Genomic DNA, 18,331 nt, shown 5'->3' with positions numbered 1-18,331 from the left:
AAGAAGAGAAGGAGAAGGAGGAGGAGGAGGAGGAGGAGGAGGAGGAGGAGGAGGAGGAGGAGGAGGAGGAGGAGGAGGAGGAAAAGAAGAAGAAGCAAGGCCAAAGTCACTGCATTGGGAATAACTATAGTGTGTTTAGGAAACTTGGCTAATGGAAACATGTAGAAAATCAGACTGGGGTAGAAGTCGGGAACCAGATGATAAAGGATTTAGGAGTAATGATAAACTATGAGTTTACTCTAAAGTACATTAAGAATCTACTGACAAGTACTAGTCAGTAAATCTAAATTACCTGGGATTTTTTTAAGGCTTCTTTGAGAAGTTGTTGGGCCACCGAAGAGATTTTACAGCTGGCATGCGGTGGCAAGGGGATCCGAAGTGGGAACACAGAGGAAAGAGGGGATATGAACTGTGTTTTGAGCTACACGCTACAGCCCATCCTCATTATGAGGAGCTAGCCTGATCTAGTAAGACAGTGTTCCTATAGACCATCTTTTCTTTTATTTCATTGTTTGTGAACAAACCCCAAAGAAAATATGCTTCCAAAGTTTTTGGAGACATTGAATTAAATGACACCACCTTCCCAATTGTCATATGCTGTTCACAGTCTTTTACCACGTGCAAGGAAGAGGCTGTGGAACAGTCAGAGCCAGAGGTCACTGTCAGAGCATGAGCCTGTAGCCTGTCTGCTTTTTATCTTGAAGTCCATGATTTAAGGGAGGACTGGATTAACTGAATTTCCTTTCTTCATTATATAATATAATTATCATTCCCTATGTGCTTTCAACCAAGCACAATAGGAAACAGTACAGTCAGCGGGACTGTCAACAGGCAACTGAGCCTGCACGAGAATTCTGATGAACATTTGGGTCCTATGTCCCCAAGACCACCTGCTCAGATTTGACCCCAGCCTTGACTTTGTACTGTGGGACCTTGGGTGTGCAACAGAGCCACACTCTGCTTCAGCTTTCTCATTTATAAAAGGAGAGGAGTGGCACTCCCCACCTCAAAGGTTTATCGCGACCATAAACGAGTTCATATGTGAAGTGCTAGGAAAGACATAAGCTTTTGGGGGGGCTAGCTGTTATTAATACTATTTTGAAAATAAGGTCTATAAGATGAATTTTTCACAAATAAAACTTCTTGGTAAACATCTTCCAGGAGTGTGATGCAGCTGCGCAAGCAGGGTGTAATCTCCATGTGCTTCTCCAGCTTACTTACATTGTAGAGCACATTACAGGGTTTTATTACGAGAAAAGGTATAATCCAATAGCTTCATTGAGAATGGTTATTTTTATAACTATAAGGAACATCTAATACTGAACTGAAAATATAAAGTGGGAGTCAATGGAGCCAAGCCTGGCATAAACAGTCTCTCCACCTGACCTCTGCGCTAAGCACTTTGGATAAATTGTAGGGTTCTGTTTTTCTTTCTTGGTTCTTCATGGTAGCTCATCGCTAACATCAAGTAGGATTCCTCTGTCAAAATTCTTCAAGGCACAAATTTTTTAAAGCTCATTATAAAATGTCACCAATTTAAGGATTCATAAGCAGATGCCTTGAAATTACCCATTCTGCTCTGTGCTGCTTGCCTGCTTTCTCCAACAGGAGGCATGCTAATAAAAGTCTCTTTCGCAGCAAAGTGTCCTAAAGGAAAGAAGGAAAAGGGTTAACCTGTGCTACAGACAGAGAATAGATCATTGAGTAAAAGCTACAAGAGGAGTTTTCTCTTTATTGATGAGGTCTCCACATAACCTCTAAGGTTGACATACACAAGCCTGGAGGTGTGATTCATAGTGATTCAGTTAGAAGCAGAGAGTATTAATGGGGAAGTTAGCAAATCTTAATTAGAGAGGGACAGCTAAAAACATATTGGAAACATATTAAGTTGCTGTTTACTGTCAGGGGAATTAATTCGGTGTTAGCAAAAATGAGGTTGTAATGAGAATTGAAAGATACATAGATGTCATTTGTGGAGATTCTTCATTTTCTGTGCTCATAACGAGCAACATTGTGCCTACTATCTTATGGAAGATGGTTATTGTACATCTAAACCTATGCCATTGATTATTCAAATTATCAAATCAATGCTGTATTATTTTGTGACACAAGTGTTCATCATCACCGTTTCAGACTGAATGATGTAATAAGAAAGGATGAAATAAACTTAAGATGAACAGGGTGTAGTTTTGAGGGGATCGATATAAAAGACAGCAACCATGGTTCATAGTTGTCCCCTGGACTGCAAGTCAATTTCTATCAACAACACGATGCACAGCTTGTTTCTGGACCTCATCTTTGTGAATAGAAACAGGTTACATGCTATGACTCATGGCAACTCACCATGATCTATTCCTCTGGGAGATTACTCTAACTGCCATGTGTCACGGAGATGATATCAGAACGTAGAGATTATCTCCTTCCTTATTGCCCCCATGTATATAGGTGCAATGTATATAAACTTTAGTAGTGAGTTAGCAATGACAACATTGTTATCTCTGGGTGGCTTCTGTCATAACCTGTATCATTAGCTGCTGTGGATGAGATTATTTCATTTTTATTCATTATCATCATCATCGTCGTCATTATTATAGAGATTATTTGTTGTTAATGAACACCTTAACAAATACAAGAAAACTGTGGGCTATCATCATTACATTCTAAACACAGTCTTACTCTATTGCAGATTTGACTAATTTCATACTTTGGGGGGTTTTTAGATGATATCAGTAATACAGACAATGCATCAATTATATCTGATTAAAAAGTCATTTTAAAAACATTACTTTTGCATAGTTCCCAGTCTTTGCAATGTTCACCACTAAAATCATTTCCTTATTTTTTGCAACTCCCATCAGCCATATTTTTTGTTCTATTAGGATTTCTGCTCTTTGTTTTTTAACTATTTTTATTATAAAAATGCATGTTTATATAAATTCATAAAATTAACAAAATATAAGGAATACCAAAGTAAGTATTCTACCAGATGAATAAAATAAAAACTCAAGGGATACAAAATATTTCCATATATAATATATATAATGTATAATAATTGTCTGTTAAATGCAATTGAACCATAATTTACTTAAATGAATTTGTATTGGATATTAGGTTATTTGTTTTTTATGATAGTACTTGCACAGTTTTTCTGACCTCCCACCCCTGCTTCCTACTTATGTGTAAGATGGATGTCTATGTCTTTATTGTCTAAGCAGCTTCTCACTTGATTTCCTCTTAGACTTCTAAACAGTAACTACGCACAATAGTAAGCCTGCTATTGGTCCCATCCTTCCTTTCCGTGGTCCTCCCTTCACTGTAAATGATCACTCTATTCCTTTGTTGCTCTTGACACAGGGGTCACTGTGATCAGCCTCCTCTCCATCTTCCTTTCACATCCTGGACCCCAACAACCAGAAAACTCCTCAAAATACACTCACAATGTGCTCACGTCTCCATGGACAGCACACTAGTTCAAGACACAATATTTGTTGTTTGGGAATTGCAGAAGTCTCCAAATGGTTTTCCTTGCTAACCTCTTAATTCATACGACATCAGGCACTAATGTTGAAATGATAAACCATGCAATGTGGCTGACTATTGGCAAGTGAGAGGAGCAGCTTCTGCACACCCTGCACATCAGTGCGTAGTTGTGTTACCACTGGTATAAGGGAAAAATCTAATTGGCAACCTGGGAATTGAGCATTGCCTGTCTCCCTATACAAAGGTATATGTGTTCTGTGGAAACAGGAAAACTCGATTGTTTTAGATATTAGCCCCAGTAAAAAGAAGAGTTCCTTGAACATATTTAATATTTAGTAAATATGTGTGTTGTAAATATGATAGATTTACATATGGAAGAGTATTGGGCTCTTTAGTATGCTGACAGATTGGTCTCTTAATTATTTTTTTGGCTGAGTTTATACACCCAGCTGCATTTGGAAACATTTTTCTTAATGCTCTTTCATTTAAATTAAGTTAAATGTACCTATTTTTAATCTTACTGATTTTTCATGTTTTTAAGAGAGTAAAAGCTCAACCCTGTCCTCATCTGATTCTCTCCTCTGTAATCCCGTGCCTACCCCCTCTCACCACCATTTCTTCAAACTCCATGTGGTCTTCTGATTTATTGTTTCAACCACTGAACCCCCTTAGTGCTGCCTGTCTGTGAGTGGGTGTAGAACCATCTCCTGGAGCCTGGGTAGCCTCTTAGGGGCCACAACCTCGAAGAAAACTGACTCTCCCTCTGCGGAAGCTTTCAGATGCCTGTCTCCCTAGCATATATTGTTTTATCGGAATATATCCATTATACAAAGCATTGGAACTAATTGTGACATTTTTCTGCATGTATATCACATAATTGGACCACATGATTTCCCTTTGCCCCGTTGTTCCCCATGTTCCTGCTCTTCCCCTTGTAAAAAACTCTCTTTCAAATTAAATGCCTTTCTTTTTCAAATGGACTGTCGTGCTTTTACTTTCTCCCTTTCTTCTCCATTTCTGCTCGTTTGGTTAGTCCTTCGTTTAAGCCATGCATACATTATTTCTTCTTTCTGGTTTTCCTCTTATTCATTTAATAAATATTAGTTACCAGTATCTGATATTCTTAGGGAGACAGTAACGTGAATTGCTCAGAGATGCAGCTCAGTAAACATCAAGTATAATAGAAGTGCTGTGTGCTTGTTGCAGAGGATGGAATGCTTCAGACAGAGCATCTGGTACAGGCCGATGGGTCAGGGACAGCTTCATGCAGGATGTGACAGAGACTGGAATACCAATAGGAATTGACCAATCTAAGTGACTTCTTATGACAGCTTCCCCAAAGTCCAGTCTGGAAGGGGAGATAAGAGGGTAAAGGTCATACACAAAGGAGAAGGAAGAGGTTCTTCAATTCATCCTCTGGCTCCAACACTGGCTTATGATTTTTACAAGCCATAATCAGAATCAGAACACAGCCAGTTATATACAGATATTATTTATATGCCTTATATAATTTATAAGAATTTAAGATGATGTTTTTATAATATCTTACAGACTACAAACTATTTGAAGTACGATGCTTAAGTAGCATAATAATTTAAGAAGGCAACTGTTGTAACTGTTCTTTACACATGAGGTAAACGATTCGAACTAACCCATGTGGACTGAGCTATGAGTGATGGAAGCTGCAAGAGTCTGTACGGTATGACAGGTTAAATGGTTTAGACATAACATCTGGTAAGTAGTCTCAAAACGTAACCTGTAAAATACTTACAACTTTCTCTGTGATTCTCTTTAAAAGAGTATTATTGAAGACCACACCTGTAGTCTTAGATAACTTCTTAAATTTCCAGGGATTCCAGCCATGTAACTATTTCTCTGGAGGCAGTAAGACAGTTAGAGGGAAGCTGCCTGCCTATGGTGACTAGGCAGACTCAGGGCTGTACCAAAACTCTATAATCAGTGTAAAAATGAAAGCATATGGGTCAGAAGCGCAAGGTCGGCTCTGCAGCATGAGTAGGTGTTGTGGATATAATGTAGAGTGTGGTAACTACAGATAACAATAGGTATCCTATAGTTAGAGTGTGTTTCCATGAAGACTTCCCTACCAGGCTGTATAATGTGGGGCTATGATTCCCTCTGCTTTCCCAGCTGCAGAGAAAGGCACTTTGTTTTCATGATGCTGTTGAAGAACAGATCCCACAATTAGATAAATTAGTAGTCAGTGTTGATTAAGCTTCTTCTCCTTTCCCTTTTTTAGAGAGACACTAACTCTTATCTTTCATTATTGATAATCTAAGTAAACATTTTTCCCCACGAAGGCAGAGGGGGGAGAGGAAGGGAAAAGATCATTCGGTCTAAGCTTACTTAAGGGTTTGTCACATACAGCACATACATTACATCGCAAAGAACTTATGAGATGGAACCGTTTATTAAGGTTTGTTTAATATCAGACATGAGTTAATACATTCATCTGTCATCTAAGTTGCCCTGGCATGAACAATTCTTCTCAACCACTTAAGTTCAAAAAAGAGGATGTTTCATCTTCTTTATATATTATTTCTGGTCAATACCAGGACTAGGTGAACAAAAATAAAGAAAATACAAAATTCATCTTGAACAAATGGTAATAACTGTTACCACATTCTGAATTTTTGCCCTGTCTCAAACATAAAATATCCTGTGTTGTCTTTAAAGAAAGTATTATTACTCTCAATTCATAAGAAAGCTAAAGTGAGAGATATTGGTGTTACACACATAAAGTCATGATGCCTCATCATTCCATAATTCAAATGTTTACCTGTCTTGCCTATTTTTATCCCCATCTTACAATGACGCACCAAGGCAGAGTTCTATTATGGAGAAGCTTGGTTGGAGCATAGATAACTAGGCTCCACAAACCACATCGCTGACCATGTTTCTAAAAGTCACGCGGTTGGAACAGAATAGTGTAAGAGTTCCAACCCACTCCAGAGTCTTGGTCTTTTCGGTATACTACATAGATGCTTTGATAGCATTAAGATTTCTAAAATCTTCCCTGTGCTTCATTGGTCTTTGGCTTTTATGTTCTTTTGAAAGGTGCAACTGTAGTCTTATGATGTCCTCATTCTAGAAACAGTTACAACCTGGTTTGGTGCTGTCAGGTTGGTGGTGATGTCATTGCAATGCCTGTCATTCTGACTATTACTCCAGACTGCATATGCCTTAATGCAGATTTTACTGGAAGAACTTAGCTTTGGCTGTGATTGTAGCTGTGCATGTCAACATTTAAACATCTGTTCTGATCTTAGAATTGTTTTAAATTGGGTTGACCTTGACATAGAGCTGAGTCCTTTCTCATGTAAACTCTTAATAAAAATGCTGTCAATTGATCCAGTGGAGTCCAATATCTTTGCTCTATGCTTTGTTCTGCCCTGATCTTTTTTAAAGACTCATTTGCCACCTTCAGACAGGAGATGAAAGCGAAATGAAACAGCTGAAATAAGTGTGATAGCAAAAAGTCTTCAAAGTTAATTATGCGAGGTCCTGATCTGAATTCATAATGATGTTGGTAAACCTTTAATACTATCTGCTATTGCCCGGAGAGGTGCTTTCCCTATTCCACATTTTATCACCTAGTATAACGCACAAAAGGACAGAGAAGTGTACTACCTATTTTACACTGGAGAGTCTGACATGGCAGAGATCGTACACCCTCTCCCATAACTGTTAGAAAGCAAGTGGTGAATCTAGAACCCACGCTCCGGATACAGGACTATGTCCTGGTTAAGAGCACAGATGGGGCAAGTAGACAAATGGAGAGTTTGACCCCACCAGCTGTTCGATCTTGGCTGCATGATATCACTTCTCTACCTCGGTGGCCCCCTGTGTCTATCTTCTGGCTTGTTATTAGGTTGAGTCAGCTTGTTTATATAGAACACATTTATGTAGAGCCAGCAGAAACTGACCTGGAGGCTAGCCTTAATGTTGTGACTATTAATCTCCACTGTTATTTAGAGCACCAGTTACTAGGCTAGCGCTTAGTCGGGTGAGACTCAAACGTGAACAGGGGAAAAGCACTCCTTCCCCTTTCCACGGAAAATAGAGGCATACATAGTGGGATGGGGGTGGGGTTACAGATTGAGCCATGTGACAAAGCCTGACCTAGAAATCACGAGGCTGAGTTCAGTCCTTAGGGCTGGAGAAAGGAGAAAAAAATACCAACAAAGGTAAAAGCACAGGTACACTACACATCTGCTTTTCAAGGCGAAGTTATATGCATAATATAATCACTGCTGAAATAATTATGTTATGCCTTCCCTTAAAATGGGAAATTAATATTTGCTCTGTAAATGTTAACACTTATCAGCTGAATATTTTGAAGTCAGAAAACTACAGTGCAATAATTGATATTCTGTAATGTGGACAGAATGGATGCAATTCAAACAAATGACTAGTTCATAGGTTCCTCAAAAAGGAGAGACCTGTTATGTAAAGCTATAGCTTTTAATTACTGTACCAAACAGGAACAAAATAGAAACTGACCCATTTTTTTATTAAATCAAATGAACAGAACTGAAAACCATGGTGAGTCTGATGTCCTGACTGGCTTGGGAGCCCATGACTTAAATCCATCACTTCTTTGATGTCAGAATATTACATTACCAAAGGTAAAATCATAATGTGATGTATTAGAAGAAAACAAATATGTTTCCCTTTTGCGGTCTATTGTATGAAAAAATGGATTGCACTAAGGACACAGCGAATGTTAATGTACAAGAGAAGACATTCATTTCTCCCGAGCAAGACTTACCAAACAGAATCTGAGCTCCAATTTTATATTTCAAAGTGCCAGGCATCTTAAAAACCAGTAGTGCAAAGTTTACTGTGTTGAAACACATCTGGTTTTTTAAGGCATTACTTAATCTCATTTAAATGAAATTACACCTGATAATAAGTTTTCTCTTGCCTGTCTTTCTTGTCTGGTCCTGATTGAGGGATCAATTCTTTAGCAGCTCAGATATTTGAAGATCAAAAAGCAAAAAGCAAAATGCCTTTGGTATAATTCTACATTCCTTCCCACATCACAAATCTCCAGTGATACAGGGAGCATTATTACCTCCATATTTGCTTCAAATGCACTGAGAAGAGCGTGACAAATTCATACAATGAACAATCGGTTCAATAAATTATGACATTTTTCTTTTGACATATGCTTTTTTAAAAAGGGGCAGCTTACTTTAGTGCAAGTGCTTCGTACAAACGCACCTCTATTTCCTACTGAAGCTTCTCTTTATTAATACGCAGAGACCTTAGGTGTTCCCTTAAGCACACCCAAAAGCGGGATTGACAGTGTGGTCATGGAGAAGCATGTATCAGAGTCCAGAGATGCTGCTGCTCTGCTCACGTCAAGGACAGCAGAAGGAGGCTGTGGAGAGAAGGACGCATTTGTATTCCCACGCCTGTCCTTGGCTGCCACCTGCCTGCCTAGCATCTGTTGTGTTTAAAAGATGTTCCTTCTGAGAAGGCCTGGGTATCTTGCACACACAGAGATTCAACAATGCACACCGTTACCACAGACCCTTATTTTGCTTCGCTTTTCTCCATTTAATTTGCTTCATGTTGGATGTCAGAGAGAATGAGATGTACATTGCAGACACTGTCGAGACATTCCTTGTCTATGCACCTTTGTCTTCTCTGAGCCTCAGAGTAAGTCTGTGAAATTGTGTGTGTGCACCTGTGTATACATACACACACATGTACAGATTTTACCCACTGTTAAAATCCGTTGCTGTGAAAACCGAAGATTATGATACATACAAACAAGTAAGTTGAGTTGGAAATTTAGTTTCCTGTTATTGTATCAATTTTGTATTCAACTATTACTTTCACAATACCCTGTCATCACTCACCCCCCAAATTCCAAGGTGTACCTGTCTTTAAATTGTATAGAAGAGAGTTTTTTAAGAGGGGTTGGTATGAATGATGCTAAACTCCTTAGTATTTCCCTCCCTTCTGACTGTAGCCCAGCTACCCTTAAGTTTCCTGACACAAACCAAGGGAGTCCGTGGGGGCTTTAATGTTTGGACCATTACTTTTCGCTGCTTGTTTTTACTATGACCTTCACATGGTTTCTTTTCCATGATTCCACTTTGAAAGTGATCAGAATACATAATTCTAAAATTCCTCCCATCTGCTGGATATTCTGAATTGGATATATACAGTAGATACAAGTTTCCGTTGTTGTGTTACTAGTGAAAGAACAGCCACCCTCTTTAGGTGTGTCGCCAAGATGCTGTTCCTCTCGTCGGTTCTCCAGACTTCTGACATACTTTGGTTGCACTGTCCTAGTCAAGGTCAGCAATTAATCCATTTTCCTGGATGTTGAAGGGAAACCAATAGTCTTCCTGACAAACAGACTTTACTGTCATTGTCAGTACTATCATGTAGAGCCTGCTTGGAATTCTTTGGCTGACTGTGTACCAAGCAGCATCTCTTCTTTAAATGAGCATCAGTAGCAGAATCTGAGATACAGTTATCTCAAAACTGGCAGGAGGGGACAGGCAGTTTGTGAAAAGATAAGAAGAAAATCTGGGGACTGTGGAGAAGCTCTTTCCCTCCCATGCACGTATCCTGTTTTAATCTCGTTATACAGAAACATATGCCTTCATCAAGATGAAGTGAACCTCGAGGGAAGAACTTACATTGGAACAGATTTCTCTAACATCCACATCACCTGGATTAGTATCTAGCACATAAAATTAGTGATTTCCTGAGTGCCTACCATTCAGTAGGCGATTCCTGAGGCTTTGCATATTTCATATCACTTCATCTTACATCTAACATCTATACAGTAGATGTTAAGAACTTATTTTCTAGACAAGGCACCCAAGATTTAGACAATTTGAGTAACTTCCCATTCACACAAATTCACAAGTAGTAGGAAAGCATTACATGGCAGATCTTACAGCCCCAAACAACAGGCTTTTTCCTCTGTTTCCATAGCTTCCCTGTATGTTCTCTAAGAGCACTAAAGAAATGCTACCTGAATGGACAGACTAGGTTAAAAAAAAAAAAAGCTGCAATTGTTGTAATGGTGTCACCATTTCTATGAAACGACTTTAGTTAGAATATCATTTCCTTGAAGCCAACTAAACCCTAACTGAAATCTTCATAATCTTTTCAGTGTCCACACATTTCATAGGAATATACTGAAAAAAACTCAGAGGAAAGTGTTTTTATTTATTGTTTCTGTAAATGGATGTTTGAAGATGTGTTACTGTTTGAATATAACAGTACCTGAAACAAATTCCTCAATAAAAATCCATCCATCTTGAGTAGAAAAAAATACATAGATAGAATTCTTTTTTTTTCAACTTTACTGAAGCATGGTAAACAAAAATATGTATCCAAGGAATGCACCATGATATGTCAATATACATTGTAAAATGACTCTCACTGGCAGACCACTGAATATAGTATTTATACCTCACAGTTACCATTTGCAGTGCACGGGAGAATGGAAATAAACTCATTTAAGATCTATTATTTCATGGAGTAAAACTATTTTTAAAATTACAACAGACAATGTGATTAAAATCAAAATTTTCCTTTATCCACACTGCTCAAAGAAAGCATCATTCACATTTTGGGAGCTTTTGTACAGTTACATACAGAGACACAAATATTTCTTTCACAATTGATAGATGGTATCTATACAGATTTATGGCTTTTGGTCATCAGTTTATACACTGAGAAATTTTGATGTCCTTGAGAAGTCACGTAGGAAATACGAAATAGTGGTAGAAAAGACTTTTTAGAGTTATCCAGAAACGAAAGGATATGAGGTGAACTATTTTGCATACACTTCCAGACTTCTCTCTCCTCCCTCTCCCTAAGTCTCTTTTCCCTCCTCTCACTCTCTCATTCTCTCTATTGCTCTCTGTCTCTCTCTTTCTACTAAGTGGAAGAATAAAATACATTCTATACTTCATAACTTTTCACTTGAAAGATGTGTGACTATGTTATAAAAACTCCGTAAATAGCAATGGTTTCAATGCATGTGTGTGTGTTGCAATACTAATGACCATGTAGGCTTTCCCAATGTTTTGCCTTTGCCTTTTCAAACTCTATCAGTAATGACAATTCTCTGAATACCTGCTGTGCTCGACTTGGCAAGGCACATTCTTAGAAATGGAAACTTTGAAGGGTAGACTGTAGGTTTTACCATGACCACCTGTGTGCAGGCAGAAGCTCTAAGCAGTTAGGTGACATAGTAATGGTCATGTTATCAACTTGAGAATGGGAGGAGCCCCAGAGGGGTTCATGGGAAGATAGCTGGGATGGGGCTGGAAGGAGGAAAGGAGGGGAAAGTTAGTGTAACTATCTCAACTTGAATTAAAAATATGTTTTCTAAAAAGTGATTACACTGTATCCTGATTTAGATAGATCTGTAATATACAGTGCATAACCCGAAAGTGAAAGCACTGATGTGTGTGTGTGTGTGTGTGTGTGTGAGAGAGAGAGAGAGAGAGAGAGAGAGAGAGAGAGAGAGAGAGATCAACAATTATTTAAAATGTATATGTCTTCATGTGGAAGTGAACATGTCCATTGTATGAGGCTATTAGCAGAATAAATTAAACATATTTGCTAATTCCAAAATCAAAATATAATGTCAAAGTCAACAGCAAATTATTCTTCTAAGTAAATAGGTGTCTTTCTTTCCAGTGCTTGAAACAAAATACTGGCAAGGTAGGGCAGCCTGCAAGGCAAAGGAACTGGAGGGTTTGCCGGTAAAATAAAGATACCCAGTTACAATTTAATTTAAGCAATGATAAATAATGAACACCCTTTAAATGTGCCCTGTGTAGCTTAACTAAACAGTTCTTGATTGTTTCTCTGACTTTAAAATTTACCTGAGCACCCTACTTTTATTAGCTAAGTATTCAGCAACTTAGAAATAATTATAAACAGGTTTTGATCATCGTAAGAGGAGCTGATCCCCGAAGAATGAATTCCTATCTTCAAAAGTGGCAGGATAGATATATACACCTGATGAACTATTGTCCAATTGCCTATCAATGTGTGTGATAGTCATTTTCTATCACTATGCGCTGTTCATACAACATCCCATCTATAACAGTGCTTTTCAATCTTCCTAATGCTGTGACCCTGAAATACAGTTCCTCGTGGTGTGGTGACCCCTCACCCTAAAATTATTTTTATTTCTACTTCGTAAATGTAATTCTGTTACTGTTAAGAACTGTAATGAAAATATCTGTGTTTTCTGGTGGTCTTAGGTGACCCCTGTGAAAGGGTCTTTCAGCCCCCACAGGGGTTGCGACCCACAGGTTGAGAACCACTGGTAGAGATGAAGCCAGTATTCAGGTTTATGGGCAAGGAAACCAACCAAAGTATCAACGTAGTTTGATGTTTCATTCTTTTGGGCTCCTTTGGGAGACCCACCACCCAGCTCCCAAATAAATCACACATGGAAGCTTATTGTTATTTATGAATGACCGGTCTTACGTTTAGCTTGTTTCTTGCTATCTTTTCTTAAGTTATCCCGACTACCTTTCGCCTCTGGGATTTTTTTCCTTTTCCTACTTTTGTACCTCTTTTATTCTTATTCCGTGACTGGCTGGGTGGCTGACTCATGGCATCCTCCTCTCCTTGTTCTCTTGATAATCCTTTTCTCGCTTCTAGATTTCTCCTTCTATTTATACCCTGTCTGCCAGCCTTGTCTATCCTTGCTCCTGTCTTGCTATTGGCCATTCAGTTCATTATTAGGAACATTAGGTGTTTTAGACAGGTGAAGAATCACAGCTTCACAGAGTTAAACAAATGCAGCGTAAACAAAAGTAGCACACCTGAAAATAATATTCCCCAACATGTAGGGCTGAGAGTTTTCTCAGGACCCCAAAGCCTGTAAGTACATTTAGATAATTAGACTTGGTGATCATTTGTTTGTTTGTTTTCTATTTACATGGGAGGTAATTGCTGATGAGTCTGAGAACTAATGAAGGACAAAGAAGAAACATAAAGAAACAGGTGTTATCTGATCTTATATGGTAATTTGTGCCTGTAATCCCAGCCCTGAGACAGGGCAGGAAGACTGCGCATCAGAAAACAGCCTGGGCTGCATACTGAATTCAAAGTCAGCTTAGGCTACATAGCAAGAACCTGTCACAAACAAAACAAAACAAAACAAAACAAAGATGGGATTCCTGCAGGAAAACTCAAAAAGAGCAATCCAGCTCCTTAGGTCTCTGGACTGCAGCTCCTTGTTGGTTCCCAGGCATGTCTATCCTCTCATCTGACCTAGTTAACTGCTTTTGCAATGAGGTTTCCTTCCAAAATGTTGCTGCTTGAGCAGAAGTACTTAGCCCTTCTTACCACACCATACCTAGTGTTTCTCATTTTCTCCTGCCATGCTTAGAGTAAGTCTCTCTCATGAGTATGTGGAAGAGGAATAAATGAGTAAGGGAACAGTCAGGTGAATGGACTATTTAAATTGTACTAAATTGTACCCAGTTGGAAGAATAGTAACCTCTGTGGCTTCCCAAGCATGGCTGCTAGAATTGTAAACAAAACCTGCATCATCTTATAACTTCATCTCCTATGCAGGCATTTAACAAGCTTCTAAATGAAGCTAGTTCTCAGGCTCGTCTTGGAATTTTTCTTGCCGTTACTGCTTTATGAAAGACCCATCACCCCACTTCAGTTCACACTGGATTCTGTACTCCACTACTACCAACTTAATAACTTACACATTCTTATGTCCGATTCTTTCAGAATTAGTGAGGAAATAGATCGGGCACTACCCACTGCCCCTCTTGCCCCATGAACAACTTCATGTTGTATTTGGCATAAAATAATAGATTTTCTAAATCATTAAAAATTTGCATGACTATCAACATCAATGGCTGTATAAACCATCTTGTGGGTATATCTTAGGCTTCATGCCTTTGTGTCCTGGTTAAATATATTTTTTATTCTTTTTGTTCTAATAACAAAAGATAGCTTTCTATATATATAAAAACCATTTTTGCACATTTTTAATTTTTTTTTAAGAAAGCCGCCTATAGGTAGAATGTCTAAGACAAAAGAAAGGATCCCAGCTAAAGCTTCTGAAATGTACTGCCACATTGCTTTCTTGGGAAGTTATAAGCAGTTTCACACCCCCATAGCACCAGAAATATGAGCATCTGCCTTGCCGTACCACAACTCAATGATGATCTGTTAGCTCAGAGATACTCTTTCTATAGGACACAGAGAGGGGCACTTGATTTAACTTACATTAGCTTTGTGCCCACTGAGGTCAAACATTTATATGTGTGTGCCTATTTGCCAGTTCTGTCTTTTCTTTTGTGATTAGATGCTAGTGACCTTTGTGCTGTTTTTCTCGTTATTTATAAGAACATCTTTAAAAGACTGATGGTTTTATATGAACAGATGTCTTCTCCAGCTTAGTGTTTAATTACATAAGGTTTTTTTTTAATCTTAACTCTGTGGCTCTAAGTTTCTATGTAGTTAATTATCTCATATTTTATTGGACTTATTGGATGCTAGGTAATTACTAAATTACTACCTGCAGATTTATGTCTTACCTTTAAAATTCGATTAAAAAGAAAAAAGTAGAGAAAAGTCTTCAAGAATGTTTTTTATAAAAGGCAGGCAGATCTCTGTGAGTTTGAGGCCAGCTAGTTCCAGGACAGCTAGGGACTGTTACATAGAGAAACCCTGTCTCAAGGGGTGGGGAAAAAAAAGAAAACTACTATAGGACATTGACCTTTCTTCCACTAACCCAAATCCGGGTCTCAGGGTCCCTGGTCTGGCCATAGTTCTGCTACTGTGTGTTTCAGATAATATTTACTTGAATGTATTATAGAATGCCCAGACTGCGAACCCATAGACAATTGGACATGTGAGGCAGAGGTCCACTCTGCTTCTCTATCGTTAGAAGATGCCTAACAGTGACTCTGTGTGTCTACACTTCCTTACGCTGCCAGCTGATTTCTTTTTCTTTACCTTAATTAACAACTTTCCAATTCTCATAGAAGAATCCAATTAAGTAGTCCTGGGTTTTGTTTCTCTTTTTCTTTTGATCGTTACCACACATATCATGAACTACAGAAGGGGCCCGGTTCTGGTCAAATAGTCTATGTCACACTGGCTATGCAGGGGTTGAGTTGAGTTGGAGTCAAGTGGGGGAAGGGTGGGGCCATGATAGACAGGGTAGGTTTTCTAAATAGGATATGGATGCAGCATCCCTCTCCAGTGTACCATAATTGTGCGTGTGTTTGTGATTAAAAATGCAAAAGAAGCAGGGTTCATAGCCAGTGCTAATGGAGCTCAGAGGTCACCAAGGGCCAGGACTGTGTTAATTACATGCTACAAGACCCTGCAATTAGAAACCCAGAGATGAGCTAATAAATGCTGATGGCTCAGTGGATGAGACCAAGAAGTCATTTTCCTGTGGCCTTTGGTAAGTGCAGAGCAGGAGAAATGATTTGTGTATTAATTCACTAATATCGTCTGCTATCCCTTCCACGAGTGCCGGAGGTAACCACAGAATAAAGAGAGGAAGTGAATGCCTTCGGCGGATTTCCATATTCATTACTTTCCGACCCTGGGTGCTTGTAACAAGATAAACAGGTTGGTCCTTTGTGACGAGCTGACTCACATCACAGAAAATTATATCCTCTCTGCATTGCTTTACTAGAGTGATGGTGACATCTCTTCCAGCCACTCAGATGCCAGTGACAGTGATTGGCAGTTCTTGTCTGTCTGAAGAGATGTCACAGGGAACATAACTACAAAGAATGACTAACAGGCTGGCTGTAGGTATTGGACCTTCTGGGGCTTAGGGCTAAGATGTCTTCCTCCAAGAGACTGATGTACTTGGGGATTAACCCTCTCAAGGACTACAGGCAGACATGGTGGCCAGGACTAACACAAGGGGCTCAATCTTCAGAGGGTTCACAAACCCTGCATGCCACATACTTAAAGCTTCTCTTTCATTTCTTCAACAGCAACATTGAGATTCCATCCTGCTTTATAACCTAAAAATTAATAATTATATGAAAATTTTTAGACCTAGAAACAATCTAGAATACTTAAAATAGGTTAGGGCTTTCTTGAAAGAGCCAGAAAAATGTGTTTTTCTTAGTAAAGAACAGCAAATGCTGTCTGTTCATTCAGTGAACATTTATACAGTTCCTAGCATGAGCATTCTGAACATGGCTGTGTAGCACTTGTTATGAATTGTACTGAGACCTACATTTTACACGCTACATGGCAGAATCTAGGACTTTAATGAAGCTATTGTTTGAAAAGACAACCTCGTCTTTGATGCAGCATCCCTCTCCAGTGTACCATAATTGTGCGTGTGTTTGTGATTAAAAATGCAAAAGAAGCAGGGTTCATAGCCAGTGCTAATGGAGCTCAGAGTCTCACCATCGTTTTGATTTTGCTGTTAGCTTGCAAGAGAACTTAGTCAAGGGTGCTATGTCTTAGTGTTTGTTTCTTCTCATTGATTCACGTCCACAGGCACCAAGTGTTTTTACAACCAAGAAAAGAATCTGAGTCACAGAGACCTAATCTTCAGCATGTGACCATATAAAAGTAACACACAAACAAGGAAGAAAGGGATGGCAGAGCTGCATGAATCTGTGACACCAGTAATTTATCTCTGCTTTTCCACGGCTTTGGGTGATACATGACTAAGCTTAGACAAGTAATTAATTCATGACGAAGGAACACTGCGGGTGACTCTAAGCAAGAAAAAAGGGTACCTCCTTCTAAAGCCCAATGTATTTGAGCTTTCTCCAAACACTGAATGATTTAATTCTTAAATAATGTAATAATGTTATGCAGACATTAAAATTATTACAAAAACACAACTGAAAGTTTAAAGAGTCCAACTTATGGCAAAGCACAAGGTCTATTTTCGTAGACTTGAATGTAATATGGTACTCAGAAAATGTAGCATTTATCTTTAGCTGGATACAATATAGCTATAATGTTTTTGAGGACATATATTAGTCAGTTTGAGTTTATTTTTTTTTCTCTAAATATGGTACAATTTAACTAGAAAAATATGGTAACATGATCTTCTTGGTCTGTAGAGTCAACATCAGACTGAAAATTGAGTCAGCTCTCCTGGTCAAATGGGATCCAAGAATTACATCACCATGGGAATATTTTATATTCATTAACTTCTTTTTTCTGAGGTCCTGTCCTGGCAGTTTAGAACAGATTCCAGCAATGTTAACATAGAGATTCAATGAGTTCTCCAAACAGTTACAAACACCAAACTATGTAGTAAGAAAATAGTGTTCCTTATATTTCCCTATGTAAAAAGAGCGTTTAATGGGTGCAATGAAACTGAGTGTGTCTGCCCTTATGGTGAACTAAGATAGCAATTTATTTGTATTAAAGCTACAGCCTTAAGTTTTATAAAAGTACATCTGAATTTTAGCTCCTGTTTATATAACAAAAGGTGACAGTACCTTAAACTAGATAATGTGTTTTTATCCCACATGGAAGGAACCCAGAGGCACTGTAATATCCCACATGTCATCCGTGACAACGGCTCTACACGCTGATCCTTTATGCTCAGCGGCCTGTATAATTTACCTTTATCCTCTAGGTTGCTTCATGGTCCAGGATAGTTTTTGAAGTACCAGTCATCATATTGCTTAGAGTCTCAAGTTAACAGAGGGAGGAATTCGGTAGGAAAAGATTACAAAGATCCTAGCAAAATCATCTTCCCTGCCCGGTTCACAAAACACCCTGCCCGGGTCATACTGAACTAAACAGATTTATAGAGCCAGATCTACTCACAGCTGAGGCTAAGGAATAAAGTCAATAT

General features: G+C 38.7%; 1 protein-coding gene across 7 annotated transcripts in view; it reads left to right on the top strand.

The window, feature by feature from the left end:
• Positions 1 to 18,331, top strand: part of Dlg2 (discs large MAGUK scaffold protein 2) — a 1,620,445-nt gene that overhangs the window by 1,248,712 nt on the left and 353,402 nt on the right. The window lies entirely within an intron of this gene.

This window comes from Alexandromys fortis, unplaced genomic scaffold (assembly GCF_014885135.2).
Source record: "Alexandromys fortis isolate MF-2015 unplaced genomic scaffold, M_Fortis_MF-2015_v1.1 scaffold_77, whole genome shotgun sequence".
Lineage (NCBI taxonomy): Eukaryota > Metazoa > Chordata > Mammalia > Rodentia > Cricetidae > Alexandromys > Alexandromys fortis.
This window is presented reverse-complemented; position numbering and strand designations above follow the sequence as displayed.